General features: G+C 39.2%; 2 long non-coding RNA genes across 6 annotated transcripts; one reads left to right on the forward strand and one right to left on the reverse strand.

The window, feature by feature from the left end:
• Positions 1-8,773: 8,773 nt before the first annotated feature.
• On the reverse strand, positions 8,774-19,586 carry LOC125502195. The gene is made up of 3 exons (XR_007280039.1): positions 19,474-19,586; positions 9,004-9,211; positions 8,774-8,912 (listed from the first exon to the last, which is right to left on the reverse strand). It is a non-coding gene; the product is annotated as an uncharacterized LOC125502195 (long non-coding RNA).
• LOC105683650 lies at positions 8,812-18,500 on the forward strand. 5 transcript variants are annotated; one of them, XR_007280037.1, is made up of 5 exons: positions 8,812-8,948; positions 9,041-9,223; positions 15,067-17,770; positions 17,962-18,078; positions 18,169-18,500. It is a non-coding gene; the product is annotated as an uncharacterized LOC105683650 (long non-coding RNA). The 5 variants fall into 5 exon arrangements; XR_007280038.1 differs by lacking the exons at positions 8,812-8,948; positions 9,041-9,223 and adding an exon at positions 13,582-13,998; XR_001102870.3 differs by lacking the exons at positions 8,812-8,948; positions 9,041-9,223 and adding an exon at positions 13,583-14,385.
• Positions 19,587-25,813: the final 6,227 nt, after the last annotated feature.

Here is a 25,813-nt window from a genome sequence, read left to right on the forward strand (position 1 = left end):
TCGGGAGTAGCTGTTGCCATGCAAGGCGAGGGAAGTTAGATTTCTCCCGTTGGTGGGTTGGCCAAGTGGCCACATGCGGACTTCGACTCTCGCACGTGCAAGCCAACCCGACGAACGAATCCGACTGGATAACTTGGACGCGGAGGGACCGCACACCGACCGCGCCCTAGACTCGCCGCGTTGTGTGGGTAATTGATTGAGCCGCACCCTCGAGGGTGTTAAACCTACCTTACAAACCTTACCGAGCCGTCGTCGTCGTCGTCGTCGTCGTCGTATATCGGAACCCCCTTACACAACCCCGGCGAAACGTTTCTATCGGTTAACGATTGTTTGGACAAAAATTAGAGGCAAACATCGGGGTTGTGGAAGACATAGTTTCGCTCTCCAGTTCACGAAACGGTCGTTCGACTGACGTGGATAACGAAAAACGCAGAGTCCCGTCGTCCGTTGCGCGCGAACGTGAAAAATGAAGAACGCAATCCACCGACTCCACCCTTCGAACTGTAGGAATGATATATTTTTCGCACACCCTGTATACGCGAGAAATAGCTGGTATAATACGTACCAGTATCATACATAGTTGCGTATCGGTGCCATTTATAACGCCGTAGGACATTGCTAACGTATTTGTACACATAGGTGTACACACGTTATAGGTGTACCCACACAGAGAAATCGACATCTACATACCTCCGTGTAACCTCTCCTACTTCCACCTCGTCCTCGTCTCTCGCTCGTTGCCAACTCTCTTCGTACGCGTTACGCTATGTACGTGTACACGTGTGTGTGTGTGTGTGTGTGTGTGTGTGTGGACACAAGCCACGTGCAAATGTACATAAATGCTGTAGGTATTGGAAGGAGAGAGAAACACCGACACACCTACGGATACCGGGTTGGATCGGACAGTCACGCTACATGGTGTGATAGTACCGCATTAAACAACCCCCTGGCCAGCGGTAGCAGCGGCAGCACAGTAACACCCCGAGTTCGCGTCAGCTACGAAGTTTGAGTCAAGGTGGATAGGTATAACCGCATATACATATACCCGCTACTCCGAGATCTTTCGAGATAGAGGCCATCCGATGCCCGTAACTAAATATAACGAGTCTACTGTATACTGACCCGGGTATATGACTCTTCGCGTTAATTAGTTCCCCTTCGACGAGTCTCTCAGGGTTGTTGGCGAAATTTTATGTGTATACAACGATTCGTCTTTTTTCTTACCTCGTGTTCCTGCAATTGCTAATTCCTTTACATTATATACCCACCTGTACGGTGTAGTCCTTGAAATTTCGCATGTAACATACACACGCAGCCGAGAGAGTCGATGTATGTTAGTTTATAGCCGCAGCGGGTTCGCTGTAAGAATTCGTTTTCTTTGTAAATTAGAGTTTAATTTAACATCGAGGGCTGAGAATCGGAAAGGCGTAACCTCCGGGAAAAGTAGAATCATTGGAGTGACGAGGGATGCTCCGAAAAAGTGAACGAAATTCCAATCGAACTTCCTTAGAAGGTTTGCCCAATTTTTATTTCGTCGATTCGTTCTTCCGGCGATATCTTTGGCGGAGAGCTTCGGTTTTCGAAAATACCGACCAACTACCGATTACACCCGCGACAACGACATTCCCTTCAAAAAATACATCCCACCTGAACCGACGTAATTTTCATCGCGCGTGTTTCCTTTCTTTTTCGTTTCGATCGTTTTTTCTTCAGCTAACACCCTTGCGGTTTTCACGTCTCTACACATTTCTTTGTAGAAAGAGAAATAGGCGAGTGTTCACGGTATATCAGGGGGTGTGTATCGAGGGTCGACTCTGCATGGCGTATCCACGATTTCCGTTCTGGCTGTTTTTCAGATTCGTAAGACATTCGGATACACCTATACGAATAGGTATTTATTCCGAGTTCATAGGACTTCGGGTCAACATACAAACACGTACGTGTGTATACCTCGGAGTCTTCTATAAATCTACGTGTTTACTACTGCGAACGTGGGGTTAGAGCATAAAATGATTCTATCGGAGGTCGTAGGGGTCGTCGGGCTCCTTCCCTATCACAAGCTTATCCAACGACTTTTCTTTTCTATTCTCGAGTATACGTGTGTGTACGTTCTTGTAGGTATACAGAATATCGGTGAAATACAAGTTTGGAATTCTACGCTGGTTAATACGTGTGTGTGTGTGCGTGTGTATACGTATAATATATTCGAAGATAATTATCGATGCTAAACAAAAGTCTAGAGCTTTATTATTAGTATACCTTATATACGTTATATATTCTTGATATCTGGCCCTCGAAATCTGACTAAATATCGCCTAGCTATATTCGTTTTGACATTATAATATGAAAACTTGAAACGTAGGGAACTGTGAATTATTTATCGCCGGTTTTACAATCGATGGGAAAGAAAAAAAATTTCGAGTCCTTTCCCGACCCTCTTTTTTGTCGCAATGGTTATCCTAAGTCACAGTTGTAACGGAGTTCGTTATTTTCCAGAATATATAAATAACGATCCTTGGGGACGAAGATAAACGAATGTTATACGACGAGAATGTTCGCCTCCATATGTTATCCCCCGAGGAGCAAAGTCTCAGGTCAAAGGTTCGTTACCGAAGCTGATTTCGAACTTATCGCGTAAACTGTAGATTTCCGCGGGCACTGCAGATAATAACACGTTATATTATATTGCGGAGTTTCTCTTTCGAAACTCGAGAAGAAGTGAAATAATGGAAATATGGGCTGGAGTTTCTGCATAATCAGAAACTTCTTGAGCTGTAATCTTAATATTGTATGAAACTAGGCCATTTTTAAAAGATAAGTAAAAGCCGAACGCGTTAACGACGAAAATCGAGAAGATAAGGTCTCTATTTTGTTTTCAAAGAATCAAACGAACCTTCATCCGCTGCCGAGAAATATGCGAGCTTTTGAAAGAACGGTTATCGAATTATTTTTCTCATTTTCGTCCGTTTCTACTTTCAAACTTCAAACACCGTTTCTACGGCTTGCGTTTTCGCCACCCTGTACGTGGCGAGCCCGCGAAAATAGAATAATTGCGCAGCATGTGAAGTATAGAATTGTTTGTGCACTTGTCACTTTGAGCCAATTTTACGAACGAGGTATGTATGACGTTATTATTTTATATTGCTCGTGAATGATGAGAAAGAGAGAGGACAAAATGAATAATAGAATGCTAGAAATTACATTATAGCCTTTGATGCGGTATCATAGTGGTGTTTTCTATGTGCCCGTATGACTATGAATATTTCCCGTATATCCATAACGGAGATTGCATCTTCAGACGTTACACGTGTATTATACCGAGGTTATATGGCCTATCGGTGGTTACGAGGAGGGAAAAAGCGAGAAAAAAAGTCGTAAAAAAATTAAAGAGAAAAAATAAAATAACGAAACGAGACTTGGTTCGCTGAGCTGTCATTAAAAAGAAAAGAAAAAAAAAAGAAAAAAAAATACTTATATTTAAAGAAATAAAGTTTCACGGTCGAAGACTTGCAGAGGGAAGTTCACAATTGTGCGGTATCATACGGAGGACTCTAAACCAACAGTTGTGTTGGTCCCTGTCTCCTGCAGTATGCCGTGTATATGTACATACAGCAGATAGCGATTTTACGATAAGCGAAATGACCGCGCGGAAACCGATGGAAGAAGTGAAAAGTGCATGAGGAACGTTAGGGGCAAGAAGAAGACATAAAACGGCCGCATAGTTATGTTTGTCCAGAGTGTTTCGAGAACGGATATGGGTGATCTGCGGATAGATTCCACCTATTTAAATACCTCCACGCTATAGGTAGGTATATCTACACGGACAGATACAGCACAACCCCGCATTTTGCAGCGGATTAGACCAAAACTCGTTTTCAAAAACTCCATCCGGATATTGGTTATTTTTATCTGATTGTTCAGACCTTCGGAAATTCCATCCCCTATCATTCGCATTGCATTTTTTAAGGTAAAAAACACGAGGCGAATAAATGCCGATCGTTGAAATCGCTGCATACATATTCATCTCTCCGAGGGAAATTTTTTCCTTGCAGCGAAGTAAAGTGGCAAATATAAATCAACTGAAATCAACCGCTGTTATACGCGCTATGAACTAGTATATATACTATAAAACTTTCACTACATTTATTTTCACGCCTATACAGAACCGGCGCCCATCAACTACTATTACAGCCACCTATCTACCTACTTTATATACCTGCCTATACCCATCCGGCACTCCCACAGGTCGCATGTCTTTTTTATCTCTGTTTTTTTCTTTTTTTTTTTTGTTCTTTATTTCTCGTTTTTTGTTTCACAAGGACCGCATCCTTGGTCTGACACATATTTTGGTAATAATGAGATATTTATGCGTTTCTTCTAGAATATGACGGTAGTTGGTAGTTTAAATTATAGATATTGACTATTTCAGGAACAGCTCAGCATGAAGTCGGCTATTTATCGGTGTGGTTGTGCGATGATATATTCAATATCGATTTCTATTGTATATGATATATTTTTCGAAACTATATATAGCTTCCGCAGAAACTAGTAAAGTTTCTCGATACAGTTACACTTCCTCATTCGGTCTGCGCCATTTTATCCATTATACTGTCATATAACGAAATGATTCATGATCATTTCACAATATGCAGGACACAGCTACAGATTCCAGGATACTGTTGAACGGAATGTAAATCCGAACAGCTCCGGAGCATCGAGAAAAAGATCGCGGTTCTCTGTAGTCGAGAAAATAAAAGTAGACAAGTTCAAAAAATAAATATATACAAGAGAACAGAAAAAAAAAAAAAAGACAATTGAATCAGACTCCTATAAAACGTCGCCGGTGTGACGTGAGGTCAGGGGGCGCATTTCGTGTGCAAGATGACATCAGATCCTGCATCTAAACAAGAAGAAATAGAATGAAAATAAATCTGGAATATGTAGTGGTGGTGGATACATTGTGCAGCAGTACAGCTCACAAAGTTATCTCGATCTTTCGACTCTTGGTGATCGATACGTCGCGTCTGGACGCCGTTGGTGATTTTGAAAGGATCTGGTCTTGTTTGTCACATATGATTATCGTGCACGGTGAACGATTTTTCCCAAGTTTCGAGAGACTTTAACGCCTACGGGACATGGTGAAAAGATCTAGTCACTCATCTGTGTCTTTTTTTTGTTTTTTTTTTTTCTCTTTAAACTAAAAATCGAATTCCGAAAGTCGAGGAGTCCTCGAAGATCCTTTGAACTTTTCACCATTAGCTGCATGAATTGATTTCCCAACTCAAAAATGACGAAAATGTAAATCGAAGACGGAATGTAAGAAAATCAAATATCATAAATTATTGGGGTAGAATGTAATGTCTCGTAGCGTGGAAGGCGAGGTGAAACGGACGTTATTAAGAAGTTGTTGGCTGTAAGCTGCAGCCGGGGCAGTCCGTGGGTTCATCACGTCAAGAGTGTGCACAGTGGCGGGTTGGGTGCAGTTGCATCGTGTCTCGTACTTTTTGTCACGATTCTAATGCCGCATGCACTCGAGAAGCCGATGGAGCCGTAGCCCTCGTCTTTCATCGAATCAGCCCGCTTCGTAGCTTTTACGACTCTCATTTATAACCGGAGCGGGCGAAAGACTGACTCGTGGTATTATATAGGTCCTGCGAAGAACGAACTTGAGACTTACATAAAAACGGAGTCTTCCTTCGATCCGATGCCCATCTCTGAGCCATATTCTTCTCCCCGAACAAACGCACCCTGTACAAAAGTTGATTTCGAATCATTGAATTCGACGTTTGTTCGGTTGAAAATGAAAATGAAAAAAAAAATTCGATAAGATTAATTAAATCGATGATTCGGTTTAGGAAATTCACCGAAATGGATTCTTCTGGTATCTTCGAACTCCATGATTTCGGACTAATGATATACCGAATTTCTCTACTATACATATATATACTGCACATGAATAAGAGAAATGAAATAAAATAAAATGAAATAATAAAAAATGTCACAGTCGTTTATACCGCCGGTGAATTCGTGTGTCGTGTAGTTGTCACGCGTGATTCGTATAGGAAAGAACGTCGCGTCGTGTTTTCTACCAATAGGAAGTGCCCTAGGGGAAGGTCGGATTCATGCAAGTCAAACTAAAAATAAATTAACATTCCAGTAAGATAAAATCAGGTTTCCCATAGGAGCCGCAGCGGAGCTCGGTAAAACCAATGAAGAGAGAAGGAAGCGCCACTGACTCGGTTAGAGTGGCCGATACGATGGCCGTTCGGGCGACCAAAGTCGAAGAACAGCAACAGCGGCAACAGCAGCGCCGTGTAAGTGGCAGCTAATTAGCATTGCATTTATGGAAAATCAACCTCTACGGACCAATATCCCGCAGCGAGATAATACTTTCGAATTTGGATAGCCGTTTGTACCTCTTCCATACTGTCCCCGCTGAACTGTAAACGTTGTTACCAAGATTTATGATAAGATATTTTCACGAGGGACCTTTTTTTGTTTATTCACTCGCCCGGCCGCCGAGATTAGCTGTTCCAGCTATAGATATACGGTTGCATTCTAGATGGATAGTATGCAGCGGTTATACATATCTAGGAATATATACAGGCCTTAGACAACGGACCGTTTGTTCACTGATGTCGAAAAACTGGAAAATGGGATACGAAAACCACAGCTCGGTAGGAGAAAAAAAAAAAAAAAAAAAAAATTAAAATTACAAAACCTAAACGAAGAAAGAAGACAAAAAGCGAAGAATTCCGTTCAAACGATCTCTTCGACGCAATCTCCAAACGCGTAAGAAAACCACACAGGTTACGAGAAACGAATTTTCCACAGGATATACTTGAAAAGATTACCGAAAACATGAGATAAACCTACAATTTTTTTATCATCTCATTTTTTCAAGTATTTTACAGAAATTTTTATGTCTGAGATCAATCCACAGTAGGTATTCGATGCTAATAAAGACTTCGCCTGAGAAAAGTGAGGAGTCGGTCACCGAATCGTATTTTTATCCTAACTTTTTTTTCCGTTTTTCTTTTTTTTCTCTTAATGAGTTCGTTCTCGAGCTTTTTTCAAAAGTAAGTAAGTCGGACGAAGACTGCATCGCGAAGAGTAAAGACTACAGCGCGTTCTTTGTTCCTTCGGGATAAATTTAGCGCTAGTAGTTGTCATGAAGCTATATGCATGTATATGTACGGATGCGTGAGCACATGACTAACCAAACTCAACCAGCAAAAATAGTACGGTCAAAAGAAACGGTAAAAAAGAATGCGTCAATTTATAAGATTCACGTAGCGCAGGACGAATAAAATATTTACACGCAATTGTTGACGTTGAGTTAATTTCGAACACAATTGATCGAAGGCGAATCTTTCGATTCGTTGATTGCAAGTTTTTACAAAAATTAGACCATCGTTCAATATGGTAAACGAAGAACCTTGCGCGTATACAGGGGGCATGACGAAACATACGCGAATGACGAGGACGAGCCTTGCAAGTTTCACGATTGAACAGAGTGTCGGTCTTTATCCAATCAGTTCAATGCCTGCCCGCGTTCTCTCCAATTTGCTGATTATTTATAATCTGCCACGGACCCAGTTAGCCTCACGAGTCACTGTCACCGAAACGCAAACGAACCATGGGGCTTTTTCTCTTCAAACTTCGTCTTGCTTTTTTACTTTTCTTCTCTCTTATTTTTGATAGCTTTGCAGTATGGGTACGATTTTTCATTAGCATAGCGTAGAAAGTTTCGAATGCGCAATATACTTGCAGCGTTTATCGAGATAAAAAAAAAGTAAAATAAAATTAGAAGTCATTTTTCGGGAATAAATTCCGTGCGTGCGTGTGTGCGAAAATTATTGAGCGATTAAGTGAGTACGCATTCAGATTGTTTAACATATATTTGAATCGGGCGTTTTTGTATTTCAGACATTGTTGGCATGATCACGAAGTGCGAACCGGTTTAGAGTGGTTCCTTGCTATTGGGTTGAGTTCATCGACCTTCCGACCGAATTCTTCCGATTCTATACAAAGTTCCGAAATCATTGGCCGCCCATTTCCGGTTCTAATCAACTTCGATATCAGCTACTTCTCTCGGAACTCTCGTAATAACATACTCTACACAACGTGAGCTATCGTACGTACGTTCTTATGGTATACGTACACCTCGACTCGTTCCTTCTATTTTACCTGCAGCTCTAATCAATCATCAGATCTCGGTCAAAAACGACCGGCGTGGAATCTCGTTTATTTCCTCTATGGAGTATAGTATCCCTCTTTTTTCGTTTTAGTTTTCGGAATTCATTCCATAAATACTTCAAGATCTAGTGTAATGTGATTCAAATAAATAACAAAGAAAATGGATGAATCGGTGTACTGCATATATGCGGTAATATGTTGGTTGATTTTATCTCTCAAGTTTGTAACACGATCCTTTGGAAAATCCTCGGAGATATGATACAGAAAATTTCGAAAGAACACCAAAACGAACGACTGATAACGTATACGTAACCAAAACTGCCAAACAGTTGTAAAATAGCACGATGGATCGGGATCTTACGGTGGTGCCGTCGGAGGTGTTACTTCGGTTCTTGGGTTCCCGATCGGCGTATGATATCGCATCATCATTATCATCATCATCATCATCATCATCGTCGTCGTGATCGTGATCGTGATCGTGTGGTGTACCTTGTACGAGTATATTCCGTATGAATCCACGTACACGCATCGAGGGAGGGAATGAGGATGAGGATGAGGACGAGGACGAGGATGAGGACGGGTATGTCCTGCAACGGAGTCGAGAGGTAAAGGGCTGACCAACCGGTCTCCTCCGACGATCGTTCGGTTTGCGGCTACAGCTTGGCTTAGTCAGTCAATGAACTCTGCAGCAGCCCCACGTGACACTGACCCCTCTGCAGCGGCAGTTTACCACCAGGATAAACGTCCCGGTATGTATATATGATGAAATTCTCGATTATTAATATAACGTAGCGGGATAAATACCTGCAATGTGCGTGTATATTGTGTTCTGTGTGTATAGATACGTCGTTCTCGCGCCCGCGAAAGAGCGATTGAAGCCGTCGCGTATCGTACGCGCTGCGGAGCAACGCACACGCTGCGGATGGGGCTCTCTCTCCACTTTGATCGGTTATCGACGCCATCTTAACGACCCGAACACCGAAGAAATAATTGCTTGAATAATAGCCCACATCTGCAACATAAAGTAATATGCGATTTTTAAATCGCCCGTATATAATTACCTGAAAATTTTTCAATCGATAACCATCGCATATGTTCCGTATCATTTTGCCGAGCATTGACTGATTGTGAGTGATTTTCATTTTCCAGAAGCCAAATATCGTCGGGACTAATTTTTCGAGTTTTTCACATTCGACGGTGGGAGAATGACGAATGAATGAAATTCGGAAAATGAGGCTCAAAAATTTTGTTCGTTCTGGCTAATTTGGATGGAAATTTTTTTTTGTTTTGTACAGGATTTCAAGGATCATCATCATTGTTGTTATCATTATAATCGGGTTTCTCGATTATCCACGGTGATTTCGTCTGGGAGGATCGAGAAGCGGTTCTAACACGTTGTCCCCACTTTATTTTTAAGTCGCGCTGCACGCTGCAGAAGGATGCGCGAATGAATTTTCTTCTCTTTCTTGCAGTACATATACGTAGCATATATTATACATACGTTTACCAACATCCAGTTAGGATATAGTTTCGCAGCATCATCTTCATTAAACAAGTTTTCGGTTTTTTATTTTCCGTAACACATACAGCGCGTTTGAACACTCGACTCTATCGGCGTGTATGAGGTAAAATATCAAAAGGTATGTGCCTCTACATGCGGAAATCTACGCGCTCAAGGCAATAAATTATATTAATTGAAAGGATAAATGATGCGCAATTATACATAACGTGAACGGCATCGATATTGCGGATTCGGATTCTTGAGTTAAAAACAGATGAGAAAACCTTAAAGAATGAAGAGTCGATCTTCGGCCCCAAAATCGTAAAAAAACAAAGCTATGCGCCTCGAGATTATTGCGATTTTGAGGCCAAAAATTAGAATTTTCTTTTTGGCTGAGACGAAAATATAAATTTTCTACTCCCAGCTTTTTGGCATCCAGTTTTCTTGAATTTCTCAAATCTACAGTTGTATCCCTACTATTTCACACGTTCGAAAGCGAATCGTATGGCTGTTTTATTAGACAGACCTTCGTCGGTAATTTATATCCGATCGTATGATATCAAGTTACATGGTATAGGGTTGTCAAAATTGATCCTGTTTGTCAAAATCGACCCTCAAATCAAATATAATGAACAATACCCCGCCATAATCGGTTCACCGTATAAAGCCAACGATACGTTAATTATTTAAGCAGCTTATCGGGACCAAATAGGTTTTCATATTCCGTAGCCATAGGTATAGATATCCAGTATCCGGTGGTATCCAGTCCATTATAGAACTGCAGACGACGCGACAAAAAAATACAGACACGGTGCGGTGGCGGTCTGCCGGTGCTCTGTACCCTCAACACTTCTAAGGATTGACGAAATTTTTCATATTGTATATATATATTCTCGTTGAAAATTTTCATGAAGTTAGTACCCTCAATATCGAGAAAATCTCTAAGGAGGGTACCCCTGCCAACCACTGGAACTACTCTCATCGTTCATCGAGAATTGTAGAACGACCGTTTGAAAGGAAACCAGAATAATAAAAACGTTCTATCATTTGCTAACCATAGCGAGTATTGCGTTGGAGGGCTTGCAAATCAAACTTGGGTATATTAAACTTACTCATATATATCGAAAAATCTGATTTCCACCAGTTATATGCCTGTACACGTGTACGTATTGTACATAGTCACAAGAAGTGCGAAGGGTAAGAAATAATCGAATGGCAAATCTGTACAGCTATATGTATCGTACGCGGTATATGTATATAGCACCTTATATTGTTCATACGGTTATATACTGTGAGAAGGGCTAAAGTGGGGCACACGCAACCATCGCCTCAACCGTCGAGCTCTTATCAGGTGCGCGCCGGACTCGAAGCTAGATTCTAACCACCAATCAACTCCTCGTGCTCAAGAAATACCCCATTCTTTTTATCGCCTAATTCGCATGTATAATGAGGAAGGTCAAAAGCCAGAGATATATAGTTTGTTACACGTAATAGAATGAAGCTTATACGAAAACGGCTGGAACCTCAGGCATTCTTGCTCACGATTGACGATCGAGAATCTACTGATATCTCGATGAGCGAAAACGATTTGAAAATTTGAAATTCAGGGTGAACCGATGCCGAAATGGCGAGCTGATTGAACATCAGCTCTTCCTATATTGTCCGGTATAATCCGAGGAAACTCAACTTGTACGAGTTGAATGTGTGAAAACAATAATGGGAACAAAATGATGACGATAATTATGGTCATGGTTTGAGTGACTGGTATACCTGTTACCATCCCCGAAAAACTATGGACACCATAGACTGGCTAGACACGCAACGCGCGTGGTCCTATATAATTATTTTCATAAAATAGATTACCTCTAATTGCGAGGTCGTATAGATATTTGTTACAATTTCATGGTGCCCCTTTACTCGAAATGTAGCGCAACCTGTGGACTGCACGGTGGTGTACCGGTGAACGGATCAACTATACGTATCATGAAACTTTGCCAAAAAAGAAAAATCGTGCCTCGATTATATTATAATATTTTCCCCCCCAGATTTTCGACAGTGATCGATACGCTTTGACAAAAGTCCGATAAAATGGAACCGAAAGCACATACTTCTTATGTATATTAAAGTAATGGTAAATTGTAACTGAATATACAATACACAGAGCTATACATACATATACGGTCCACTATTAAGCAGGCAAAGCTTTACCGCGAGTAATGGGATTGGCTGTCAACATTATAAATATACGTGCGCTTCGCCCATCTGCTTATAATCATTTGATCACCCCATCGTCCCCATCCCCTACGACTAACCTTTTTATTACACAAACAATAAACCCGCATGAAAATATTTTCGCTCGGTTAAAAATCGGTCAGTTCAATTATACGTGACGCGATCATCGAGCAATGTTTGATTCGTGCACACAGACGAGATATACGAGATGCAATATTTCTAAAATACTTAACCCATAATTTTCGCCCTAAAAGCCTGAAAATAAAAACGAAGCAAAAATGAGGTATTTCGTGACTTTTTCGAATATATACACATATACGTTGAAGCTATTCAAGTTCGTCGATTAATTTCTAATTAGCATCTGCCCGCGATTCGGCGAATAACTTAATCTCGTCCATTATGTGCCGAGTCAGAGCAGCGGTAAAATGATCAGGAGCAAAAGCAACAGCGGCAGCTGCTACTCGTGACCGCGCAACATACGTGCATAAATATAGCTAGATATTTATTTATTCGCAATAACGTTTCACCGGTAGGTTTATATAAGGTACCTAATTTTACTTTCCTATACGCGGGACCGCGAACGAGCACCGGGCGAATTAATGACAAGGGTCGATCGCAATTATCTGGTTGCTGCGGTACGAAATATTCGAGAGATACATCTGAAATTTCGGAAACACTAATTAACGGTAATAATGTTAAAACCGGTGTATTTTAATGCGTTTTCTTTCGATGCACGCCGAAGCCTGTCAGGGGCTAGATCGAAATTTAAATTAACGTATTGAGGAAGGTGTTCGTCGTCGTCTTCGCATACCTATACATTATCATCGTGTCTGTATTTATGCATGCACACATACGTAATCGTTTCCTCCGGAGTTTTCGAAGCAAAGGTTAATCAGCTCTGAATCGTCATTGTGACTATGCGACCTGCAGTTTCACTTAAATGTCTGACTAGTAAATATACGTCAGGAAATAGCTGCAGAGGGCAGGTATAAAAGAAGTGGAAAAAAAAGCACTGAAAAAAAGAGAAAACAACTAAAACCGGAATTCAAGGAACAAACGCTATAATAAGCTGCACTTATACGTATTTAGTTATTCTTAACTGGTCCCCGTAAATAAAATCATCGGCGAATTTCGGTCTACTTTGTGCATTTTTTTCATATACATGCTCGTGAAGTTGGACTCGGCGAAAAAAAAAAAAAAAATAAGATTTTCGAAATATGATCGATCGAAATCGAAAGTTCTCTCATATTTCTCGAGCCTGCAGCTCTTCGTTACTTCGAGTGCACGGACGGAGAATAATTTTATCGCGAAGTAATTATGAGAGGGACTTCAGGGTCTTTCAAAATGGCGTCGTTTTAACCGTACTCCCATACGTGTGTAATACACGCATAGGTATATACATATACAGGTATAGCGCGTACTGCAGGGTTGCTGCATGTGCACCATGGGGCGTTGCAAAAACTCTGTAGGGCATTATAGCAATGCCGTTGCCGGGGGTTACGTCAGTTGGTATGCGCAGTGCACCACTTGCATTTCCCACCAGTCTTGCAACAATTCTACATACTCGAATCATCCAATTCGAAAGCGGTATAGCACGAACACATCTTCGAAAAATATGCAACGCTATACCTATATTTGGTAGGCAACCTACTCCAAATACAGAAATGCACACATTCCTGTTTATCATAGCTTTACAAAACCATCGCGCGGCGCATCATTTGGCGTTAAAACGAGGACGCGGCGTTAGTCGTAAAATATATAAAATGGCGTTGCGATGCGACAATACAAGGAGAGCGAATTTATAGTAGTAATAATAATAACAATAACGACGGCGAATAAGAAGAATAAAATATTTCACTCGACAAAATGTGCGTTACAAATCGCACGTTACGGGACAGCGCTTTTGGTGTGCAGGGATCACGATCGTCCCGGTGTCGGTTCAAACTAGGGCGGTGTATCCCTGCCATTTTTCGCAAAAGGGTGGTCTGCAAGGCAGCACACACACTTCCGGACTGCTGCTGCACAACAAGCTACTGGTCGTTATTTTATTGTTACCAACTATCGCGGTTAGTCGTGTTTCGTTCACTTGAGTCGGTCGGTGTTTGAAACTGCAGCGGCGGTTGATGTGCGTCTATTCGAAAACGAAAGAGCGGAAAACGAGTATCGACGTTCGATCGCCACGTTTCAAAGAATAATTTAAACCCGAAAAAGAAGAAAAATTATTCGTGGTCAGTGACAGCGTCGTTCTCAATGCGGGTAAAAAATGGAGTCCGCATTGAATGAAAATTATTATGCACGCCGATGGCGATTCATCATCATGGCGGACACTGTGGCCGACGCGGATCAATCGTTACGGCAAATATTATGATATACATATATAATACCATGAAATTATATTGAACTTAATTTTGTGAAAATTGGAGAAGAGCACGGTACCGAGCGACAATCATTTGGTATACTTTTTCGCTTTGCTTCATTCATTCTAGTTTTAATTTTCGATAACACGTAATCAACCAGCTGCACGCCTCACAGTTTCTCTTCTTACATTTTCTATCACTCTTCGACGGAAGAAACTACGCTTACTTTTTCTGTAGTCATATTGACGTATAACATTTCATATGTTAAAATATAATTTTGGAAGCTTCTGTTCTCTAAAAAAATTTCCACAAGTGCATTGCTTATTATTCTATCGTCGCGACTGTTTACCCACCGGTTTTATGAAGTTGATAATTTTGTACTCATGCGTAACGCACGTATAGGTGTGATAATAACGAAAATTTCATTTCACGCATGAGTTGGTTCAACTGGACCTTTGTGAATAAATTTTTCTTCAATCAACCCTACTATTATTAACTCTGTATACGCAGCAGCTTTTCAATTCACTTTATATGCGACTTGAAGTGAAATTTGTGTTTTCGATATAACGTACACCTGCACGACACGCAGAGCGCTTTTTTCACTTCTTCTCCCCTTCTTTATTTGCGAACCTTTCACTTCGTCAAAGTATGAAGATAATTATCGCACTCCGTTGTTCGCAACGCGGACATTTTACCCAAACTGCTGCCAAATAATTAACGATGTTTAATGATGTTCGCACTTTTGTTTCATCCACTTTTTTATCTTGCCTCATTCAGGATTTATACGCGAAATACTCCACGTACTCATCGAGCGCAGGAAAATCCAAAATGGAGGGTGACATTCCGAAGAATTCTTCGCTGCGGTTCGATAGTACGTAGTTTCGATTCATACAGGTGAGAGAATTAATCTTCGTATCTATTTTTTTGTGTTATTAAATAAAAAATATAAAAATAAAATAGACAAAACAAATAACAAGTATGACGGTAACTGAGAGCATAGGTAAGTACGTACTGCACACAAGTTCACAACGCTAGAGAAACTATTACACATGCTCCATAAATTTATTAATTTCGTAGACGGACTGTACGTATATTATTTAATTGCCACGATATACCCGAGATAATGGCAATGCAGATAAGAAAATCTACATAGAATATCTGGTTAATTAATTTGTTTAACGTATATTATGAAACTTTTTGTCCGACGTTGCGAATTAAAATTTTTATGCATATAAGTAGGTAATATGTGTAGCTCGATATGTAGCTACAGTTTGCGGTTATATGGTTGAAATGCACGTACAGGTATAAATGTGTATACAGGTAGAGCTAACTCAAATTTCTAAGACCAGGTCCGCGTTGTGCAAAACCACTATGGGTACATGGCATATATCACAGAGATTTGGAGAAATTTATTGAAGATCGAGAAAAAATTAAAAAAAAAATATGAATCAACAAATTGGGTAACGGTATAAGATCTGGACGAAGGAATTTTTCGATTCGCAATCGAATAAAAGTTTAGAAATTCAAGCATATTATGTATACAATTTCCACATACGTATAATGTATATAGGTTTTGCATGTAATGATATTGCTAATTAACCATCATGAATAATATATTTTACTGCGCACATTTGTTGAAAATTAACAAGTAAAAAAGTAACAAACTGTAGTTTACCTAAACTCCACGGATTTAGTCACGAAAAACAAAAATTCTCAGTGCCGATGACATAACCGTGTGGAGTGACTGTTTAACAAATCAAAAAAGCAGACACTAATTTCATTTAGAATTTGGCACACCTCAGCAAAACCCATGTGAAGTTCTTTTGATATTGGTCCATGGTAATTTTGCTGGGTCCTATTAGCTCTTCTGAGAAGTAATAATTTTCAATTTCTAAATCACTTACTGTAATAGAACGCACGTAATCAAATCGAAAAATGCACGATCTTTCTCATTCTCTTTTCTCTTTTACATTGCCACGAAAGATAAATCTCAAGGGCCGATGGCAAATGTTTGACGAGAGATGAATTGCCACGAAAATCACACCTCAGAGTCGATGGTGATTCGATAATATCATAGTGTTGTATATATGAAACTATTTTAAACTAATTTTCCCTTTTTTAATAACTATTTGATTTCATTTGTCCTTCAAATTCTTGTCCCGTAATTCTTTTTCAATTTCACGTCATTATATTTCACACGCATTTGAGAGTTTTTTTGTTGTGAACCTACGAATTTTTCCCATCGAGATATCCTTAATTTTTTGGATCTTTTTAGAACAGGACACGCTTTGAAATATAATACGAATATGTGGATGTTGGATATTGTATGTATATAATATATATATATATATATTTGTGATTAAAAACGTACGATAAGGTACGATGCTGCTGGTTATATTATAGTGCTTGATAAATATGCTCCATAAGGTTATACATCATGACATCATGACATAATTAGTTATTAATGCCACGAAAAAATTTCTAAGACGATGGCGCATTTATATATTCACGTACATTAATTCTGAAACCGCTCTTATTATACATGAATCTCGTAAACAAAATGAAAAGAAAAAAAAAATAACGACACTTTCGTCACTGACAATATTGAATTACGTTCACATACCTACGTATACGATCGTTTGGAAAAGTTACAAGTACAAAAAAAAAAAACACATAAAGAATTCACACATTTATTCGAAGATACACATGTAGATAAAATATACGGTTGTCGCGTTCACATATACCCTGTTTTAATGGGGGTGAAAAATTAACGGGTCGAAATATAGGCGTACGATAACGCGAGGTGATTTCAACGCGTGTTGGAACTGCATTAAAAGAAAAAATCAGAAAAAGAGAGTCGGAAAATAATTTCTCGACTAGAACCGATGCGCGGGAGTAATTATAGCAGCTCTTGGTATTTATTTTCTCTTTAATTAAATGTAATATATATGCATAAATCATTTACCTGTGTACCCTCAAGATCAATGTGTGCCGTGCGTGCTTTGAATATCTGCAATATCTGTTATATTGCGACGAAACTCGTCATCGCCATAGGTAGCATCGTACAGCACCGAAAAAAAGTACTATACGATGCTTGGAATGTACTATGCATTTACAATGTACAGTCCATAATTGAAAGTATTCGATGCAGCCAATATTTTGCCAGTGTACATACTATAGGTAGATGTATGGATGCGAAATTATTTAATCTGACGTCCGCATCAGAGCGCGATGCAGTTCAATTAATTAAAACATCTAGCCGTAGAAAAAAAACGGGACAAAAACGTATAGACATATCGATAGAACAAATAAATTACCAATGGAATGTATATAATTTCTTCTTTTTACATTTCAAACGTATACCAAACGCAATGCCGAGACACGCCGATACGATATGGGATGCGGGGGCATAATCGAATTAAGGATTGATTAATCGCGGAATTATAAAGAAGACTGAGAACACACAGGTGCTTTTTCTTCCGTGAGTATTAATTTGTATACGTCTACATTATACAATTGTATTTTCAACTGATTTTATATTCAGGCATTTAATTCGGGTACATGCAAGTCACCGTTTCCTTCTGTTTGTTTTTTTTTTTTTTTTTACCTTTCTTACTTTTCAAGCGGTAATTTCAACCGATTTTATTCTCTGGGCTCATTTTTTTGCTTCAGGAAATCATCTTCAACGAGGGTTGAATTATACATCGCGCGCATCCTGCGGATGTCCTATCCGAAGTCAACGAGTCAACTAAAACGTCTTTTGTTAACTTTGCAATTATTGCGTCTATGGTGAGCTAAATATACTCAAGTGTTGTAATTGAAATGCATGTAAATTATATCTCGGTTGAATATATACGTGTAAGATTTTATGTAATCTAGAAGTTTCCACCCGTCGAGCTGGGTTATCTGAAAATTGCCGGAGTGGGCAGAGGGCAACTTGGGTCAACACCAGAATCGAAGTAAACAGCCTATCTCGTACGTTTCTCGGCGTTCTCTACGAGGCCGCGAGAGTTCTTTAAAAATTATTGCCACCCCCGGATAACGAGGAGAACTGCGAGACAGCAGTTTATACTTATTAGTTTATACTTATATACGCCCGTCGTATGAAAGCAATTAAAAATAACCATTACATAAATTCACTGTATCAAATATATGTAGGTATATATTATACTGTATTATATTTATAAATTATATTCAGCTGCTGCTTATAATTATTTGTTCTCTCATTATAATATTACGCTGATGACGCGTATGCAGCTAGAAGAATCAATTATGTCCAATGATTTTTTAAATCCCATCATTTCATTCCGGGCATAATCATCAATAATACTGATTTTTATTTATTTTCGGAACCATTAAAATAGTCGATCCACAACGTAAGACAAATTGCTTCTGCAATAAGTACAAAAGTAAGCGACTGCATACGTACGTACGAATGAAGGTGAGAGCTGCGATATCGGATAAAAAAAAAATGGAAAAAAGTGACAAATCGCACTCTTTTAATTCTCCGCAATGCATAACGTAACCCCGGTGACCTTTCACGAGAAACCGTTATTATTAGTCAAACAAACATTTACAAATATATAACATTCATATGAAATAGTCTTTTACCATTCGAATGTAAAAAATAAAAATTTTTGAACTAAGAACAAAACTTCATATGTGCTTCGCACAATCGCACGTGTATGTGAGGCTTTTTCTCTCCTCGAACAGTATACGTGAAGAATTTCACGGCCTTTTCGAAAAAGTCAGGCAAAACATAAGTCGGTGTAATTGAAATTTATACATTATAATAAATTGTGTTTCGAACCGGAAACTTGTGGTCCACCGAATAACAGCAGCCGAAGCACGCGGCGATAATCGTCATTCAGTTAGTTTCGATGTAGCCGCAGCAGCAAAAGTCGTAGCAGAAACTGATGCAGAGGCCGGTGCACGGAGCACCTGCTGCATTTCGAACGGGTGGTGCAGCAGTTCAGGTATCGTACTATATCTATCTAGCTTCAAAGTGAACAGAGGAGCCTGCAGGCTGCGCTACACACGATTATAGCTTCGAAGGACTTGCCCGTTTGATATATATATATATAAGTATATACATCTATGTATGTACATACGCGCGTGTAATGGGTGAGTATACGTACAGAAAATATATATATATATATGTATATAGATATATGAAATATATACCGATATAGGGAGGCTGTGCCGCTGCAGCTGACCTGTGACGTCACTTCAGCCACCCAGTCCCTGGACTAATATGGCAAACCGGTCGACTGGTTCGCCACAACTGGTTGCTCTGCTCATGAGCCATAGGTATTATCTCCTATGTGTACACATAGGTAAATAAGATTGTATGTACACAGATATATGCGATATATATACATACACATTAGGACACTGTTCGGCATGTTTCGATCCGATTAATACACCGACCGATCAAACGTCGATTGGGATGAACAATTGATTTCAATGAGCAATTGCCTATCCGTTCAATTTGAATTTGTCGACACACTTTTATCACTCGGCGATCGCTCCGCAAAACTTAACTACAAGCCGTCGAACGGATAGTACTCGCAAAAAGAACTATTTTCGCGCTCGTCCGTTTATACGTAAGTTGGAAGGCCGATCAACGAGAGGTCTGATGAGCTTTAATGAGAATACTGGTGATCCAGTTATCTCATTCATGTCATTAATTTTTATGGTGTCTGCAAGTTTCGTATTCCTCGGAAAATTATAGCTTCTCGTCCATCTTTGACTTTTTCTTCATTTTTCTCGCTCTTCCTATGTACTCTTTTTTTCGCTCTTGCGGTGAGGGTATTGGTATAATCTGGTATTGGGTAACGGATCTGCTGCTGCTGCTGCTGCTGCTGGTGCTGCTGGTCGCGATGAATGATTGTGTAACGTTCAAGTGGATTTGCCGATTTGATCCGAAGATAAATATAGCATATGTACAACGTATAATGTATACCTACACGTAGTTCACCACTTCAATGTTGCATCCGTCGTCCGATTGATCCTAAAAATTTTCCTCTCAAATTTTCGCGTTAACTTTCTACGAACTCCACAAAAAGCGTGGAATAAAATTCAAACAAAAAATAACCGAAAAAACAGTTCTCTGTACCCACAGTCTATAGATAAGGGCGATGAGCGATCAAGTTTTCATCGCATCGTAAAATACAAGTAGCGCTCTTCATATACATTATATGATGCAGACCGAAATTTAAGTATCCTCAGAGCGGACTGCAGGCACTCCGTACGTGGTGATATCTTATGTCAAATCTCGTTCATAGGCGCACGTAGTACGATATTAATAAAAACTCGAAAGAGGTAATCAGGCGTCGCGTCCCACTTGAAAAAGGGTTCTACGTAGACCGAATGATACTCCACAGCGTCTATACGATACGGTAGTTTTGGTCGCATCTTTCTACGGATGACGCGGACGTCGCGACGATGCAGCCACACGAACGACGACGACGCCTGGATATCTTTTCGGCCGTTGATCCCAGCTGATGCGGAGGACAAATATGGAGGTTGTATATAGGTATAATATATTTTATTATACATTTTCGTTCCGACAACGTTCATATAAATATCTTTGTATCCTTGTACTCCACGTTAATGCTTTTATCCGGAATATATGAATTTTATATCCGTGTGTATTACGTTCGATAGTCGAGCGCCAGGACATTCATCATTCGTCAAATATGTTGCTGCAGAAAGCAATGACATATTTCAATTCTAATCTCATGCGATTCGTCGTCACGAAATCGAGATTATAGAGCTTTCAAAAAGCATCGAATTTCTGCGAAATTGACCCATTGCAGTTTTCCAAAATTCTCATTTTTGTCTTCACTTAATCGACAGAGATATATCTATCTCTGGCGAGTCGGAATCGCCATGCTGCGAATTTCCGCCATTTTCTGTGCGAGGGTTGGTCCAGACTACGGAGGGATGCTGCGCAATCCCCTAAATATCCCCCACCCGTATGGAAAACGTCTCTCTTTTGATTGGAGATCTCGGGCATAAAGACGAGCACGGGACGTATATATGTATTATAATAAGAACATGGAGTTTTTGCAGCCCTCCATTTTTGTATACCCTAAAAATTTTCGATATCATTACCTTCCGCATGGAATATTATTGATTGCTCTTGATTACCTTGTGGATGATATAATTATAACAATTTTTTCCCAGTTCCAATTTTTGTTAAACTTTGGACGAGCGCTACACCTCCGTTCTTTGAGGTCTGCGATATTCTTTTCCCCTTGCGGTTCACACGTTAATGAGTTTCTTAGCTACCAGGTTACGTTGAGTCTAAGTTCTTCGGATTTCAAAATATGTATGAAATATCACGTGAGTACGTTGACAAAAAGGACCGCAAAGAAACCATAGAACGCTTCGAAGCAGTTCGAAGAAAACTGACAAAAGTAAATCGACGCACCAAACGGAGAGTGTAGTGAAAAACTAAACATCGAACAAACGCGATAGGTGTTGTTAATTGAAGGGGGAGAACAAAAATGCAATCAGCAGTGTGCAAAAGGGAAGCAATTAGGAGCAATAATTTCGTAACTAAAATTTTCGAAAAAGTTGTACAGTTGTCCATTGGTTACAGGCTCTCTCGTCGCATCCTCGTACGATTGATTTCTATTTTTGAATAAACGTTACGCGTGACACCAACGTATTCGTGAAAGAAGAAAATACAGATTGATGCGGCGGTTTACAAATGATCGTGCGTAAAAATTGAAAATCGATCAGGGAAAGCTCTTCCGTACGTTATAACGTATGCATATAAATCATACATAATCTGAAAGAATGTTCATTATAAGCTCCGGTATCTGCTGTGAACAAACAAGGGAGTTGCGATCCTCGTTAACGAATCGACTATGTATACATATGTGTATTATGTAACTCATATAATCTGCCGTAAATATGTATGTACACCAACGTACTTATGTATAGAAATACACGTGTATAATATAGGAGAGCTTCGGTCGCGGTGTACTTTATTCGTTTCGGGGTGAGGCTAATTCCGGGAGAGAGTTGTTGCTGCTGTTGCTGCTGCTGTGCAAGCGAGGGGTTTGGCTATGTGGAATGGGAAGTTGCCGACTAGACGACGGCTTTTAGAGGGTGCGGCTTTCCTTCGGGAGGATCAATACTCTCGCGGCAAAAGCTCTCCCGCTTTGCTTGAAAGCTCTTTCGTTCTCCTTCTCCACCCGCGGTTATACAGGTATTACGCCTATATTTATACACATGAATTGTATACCATAGCGAATTCTGCGGCATACGACCACCGCGGATTATTTCAATTTCAACCGTGATAAATTAACATCTCTCTATTAAATTTAAATTTCTGTTGTAAAACGAATTATTTCAGCTGTTTTATATAAAGTACATCACAATCGGATGAGCGAAAGTTTACACAATGCGAATATATCGGGGTTTTCTTATCTTCTACATACCTCTACTCATTTCCCCTGATGCAGATTATACGCACATATACCTTGAATGATTGTTCTGCGGTCTTGCAGTTTATGATTTCAAATAAAGTTAAAAAAATAATAATTCCAAGTAGCTTTTTTTCACGTTCAGAAAAGATCTGAATATAATCTTCATAATCCCTTCAAGCTTGTGGACCGTGAAACCGATTCTGAAGGGAGAAATTTATATCAGCATATCGATCATCAGAAAAAGTAGAAAAAGCTCCACAATATAAGATAATAAAAATACCCTATACGTTTTTGTTTAAGATTTCACGGATAATATATTTTCAACAATTAGTTATACCGATTGATTCAATGATAATCATAGTAATAATCACAATAATCGTAAAAATAAATAATCTTCAGCAGCGATAATCCCTGAAAATCTGGTATGCATGTATAATGCAGGTATATACGGTGAGATATAGCTAGTAGCCTCGTCGGCTTTTTTTTCATATTTTCCCATTAATTTAGTTGAGATTAAAACACCCGTTGACTCCAGCGGCTGTAGTAGCAGCAGTGACTATATAATACATAAATAAATGTTATAATATACCGTGCACTGTTCTCCCTCTTCCTCTTTTGACTCTCACTCTCTCTCTCTATCTACGCGGTCGTCATCTACCACGACGAAAGATAAGAAAGTCAGTTGGTATGCGTGTTTCCATGACCGGAAGCACAATCTCAAATAAAATAATGAATTCATTCTAGCGACGCCCCCGATGATCGCGACATCCTTAGAGTCCTTCGCATGCATATCTATGCCTTTATATTCCATTCCCGGTAGCAATAACTATCGTATTCATATTCGGCATATCCCTATACATATGTATACTTATATACATACATATAGATTATATTCAAAATGATTGCATTCATTAGAAGCCTTGCAAATTAACGAGATTTCGAACGGCGATAAATTGCAACGCTCTTGAAAGCGTTTTGCATAATATTCGACTGCGGAGTGAAAGAAAAAAAATAAATAAATAAATCAATAGAAACAGATAATAATGTTTTTGCAATTATATGTGTGCATTTGTATTATGTATACTAATTGCGATAATTAAAAAATTCTGTGTATAGGGATTATAACAGTTATATAGGAAAAGTACGTATACATAAATATCGCGTGAAATTAACAGATATATTTATGTATATTGTGCTAAATAAAATTGTCTTACTGGCATGTACACGCCCGCACTTTATATACCTGTTATATATACAGTTGATGATTGTATTATACCTATAGGTATGGAAGGATACGAGTAAATGTTGGTAATAAACACTGTTTAATTACCAGCTAATTAGTTGACCCTCGCTTATTGTATACACATATTATAATCAGTTATGCCTGAGAATTAATTAACCCGCAGAGTATACGGCGTATACATGGGTACATGTAAATACATATATACATATACAAAAACACATAGAGATATGTATATATATTACAGTTGAATACATATACGTGGGATACATACTAACTTCGGCACGCTAACTCATTTTTTAGGCTCTTGACGTCTAATTCTATGACCAAGGCGCCTAAGTTTATTTTATTATTATATAGTTTCATTTTTTCTTTCATTTAAATTAAAACTTGATCTCATATCTGTTTTTTATTCAAATTATATACATTCACATAAAAGTCCCGTGCGAAGTAACGTGTATGAAAAGTTTGTCGACGATGTCTTCGTATAATGGATTAGAAATTCTCATCGATCCCATTTTCAGTGATTAATTTATGAAATGTGTGGGGAAATTGCGTCCAATTATTATATAGTTGCGGTGGAATTCAAATTCTTTCGCATCTGCGGTGTATATAGAGTTTTATACGTATATTCATCGGGTATTTTTACCTTTGTAACCACACGCGTTGGCTGCAGATGTGGTACGAAAATAAAATAAATGCGTAAACTATCAAATGAGTCCTTACGAAATAAAAATCTATAGCCATTAGTCAGCGTGTTCGATCACTGGCTCTATTACAGTACGATAATTTTGTATAAAAAGTCGATAAACCACAGGATAAAGCCGTAATTTTGTAAGAACTTAGTACTTTGTACAGTAAACGTTGCTGCACTTCGCCCGAGGCGTGCAGCGGGCAAATCGGATTTGTGAGTCGTAAGTTACGGTTGTTGAAAAAAAATAAATAAAGCTAAAGAAAAGTGCCTTACGAATGTAGGTAGAAAAAAGGATGCTTAAAGTGAATCGATATTGCGTTTATTAGTTTTTTTTCTTTCATCGTGTATTTAATATTATCAAAACGGTGCATTATTATCGATCACAAACTGCATTGCGTGCAATAATAATTGCTGTAGTTGAACACTTGACTGCGATGAGGTAAAATATGTAAGTTGATAATTCAATAACTGTATAAAATAATATTCTATCCTGATCTATAATAGTGAAGAGCTGTGTACACCTATAATTACTGTAAAGATCAGGATAATGTTGAAGGACTCTTGAATAGACCGACGGAGTATTCTCGATCGATCGATCGATTTTTGATCGCGCAACTGTGTTAACGATCTTTTCGAATTCCGTCGCTGAAAGATCGGTGCGATTATTCGTTCAAGTTAATTTGCATCTTGATTACAAGCGTGAGCGCGGCGGAGATGTAAAATTCTTGCGCGGAGTTCGAAAATAAAATGAAATAAAATGGAATCTCCTTCTTCCTCTCTCTTCTCCGTTTCTCATACGGACGACGAAAACTTTCGTACATGCATATGTATGTATATTAAATATGTATGTACATGCATGCAAGTAGGTACACAAGAGACGTATATTTGGCAACACCGCGACGTACATATTTCACTGTCAGAGTGTTTACAATAAAATTAACTCCTACTCGCAAGGAATAAATGGAATATGCGTTTAGCATCACAAAAAGGCTGGCGATGGAAGAAAGCCTTGAGAATGCCGAGCCTTTGGTAGGTAAGTTCAGGTTGGGTAAGACGCTCGTAGATTCAAATTTGGATGGTACGTTGCGACTTTTTTTTGAAAGAGAACTATAAAAACGTCTACATGTGTAACAAAGAACTATAAAC

This window comes from Athalia rosae, chromosome 1 (assembly GCF_917208135.1).
Source record: "Athalia rosae chromosome 1, iyAthRosa1.1, whole genome shotgun sequence".
Lineage (NCBI taxonomy): Eukaryota > Metazoa > Arthropoda > Insecta > Hymenoptera > Athaliidae > Athalia > Athalia rosae.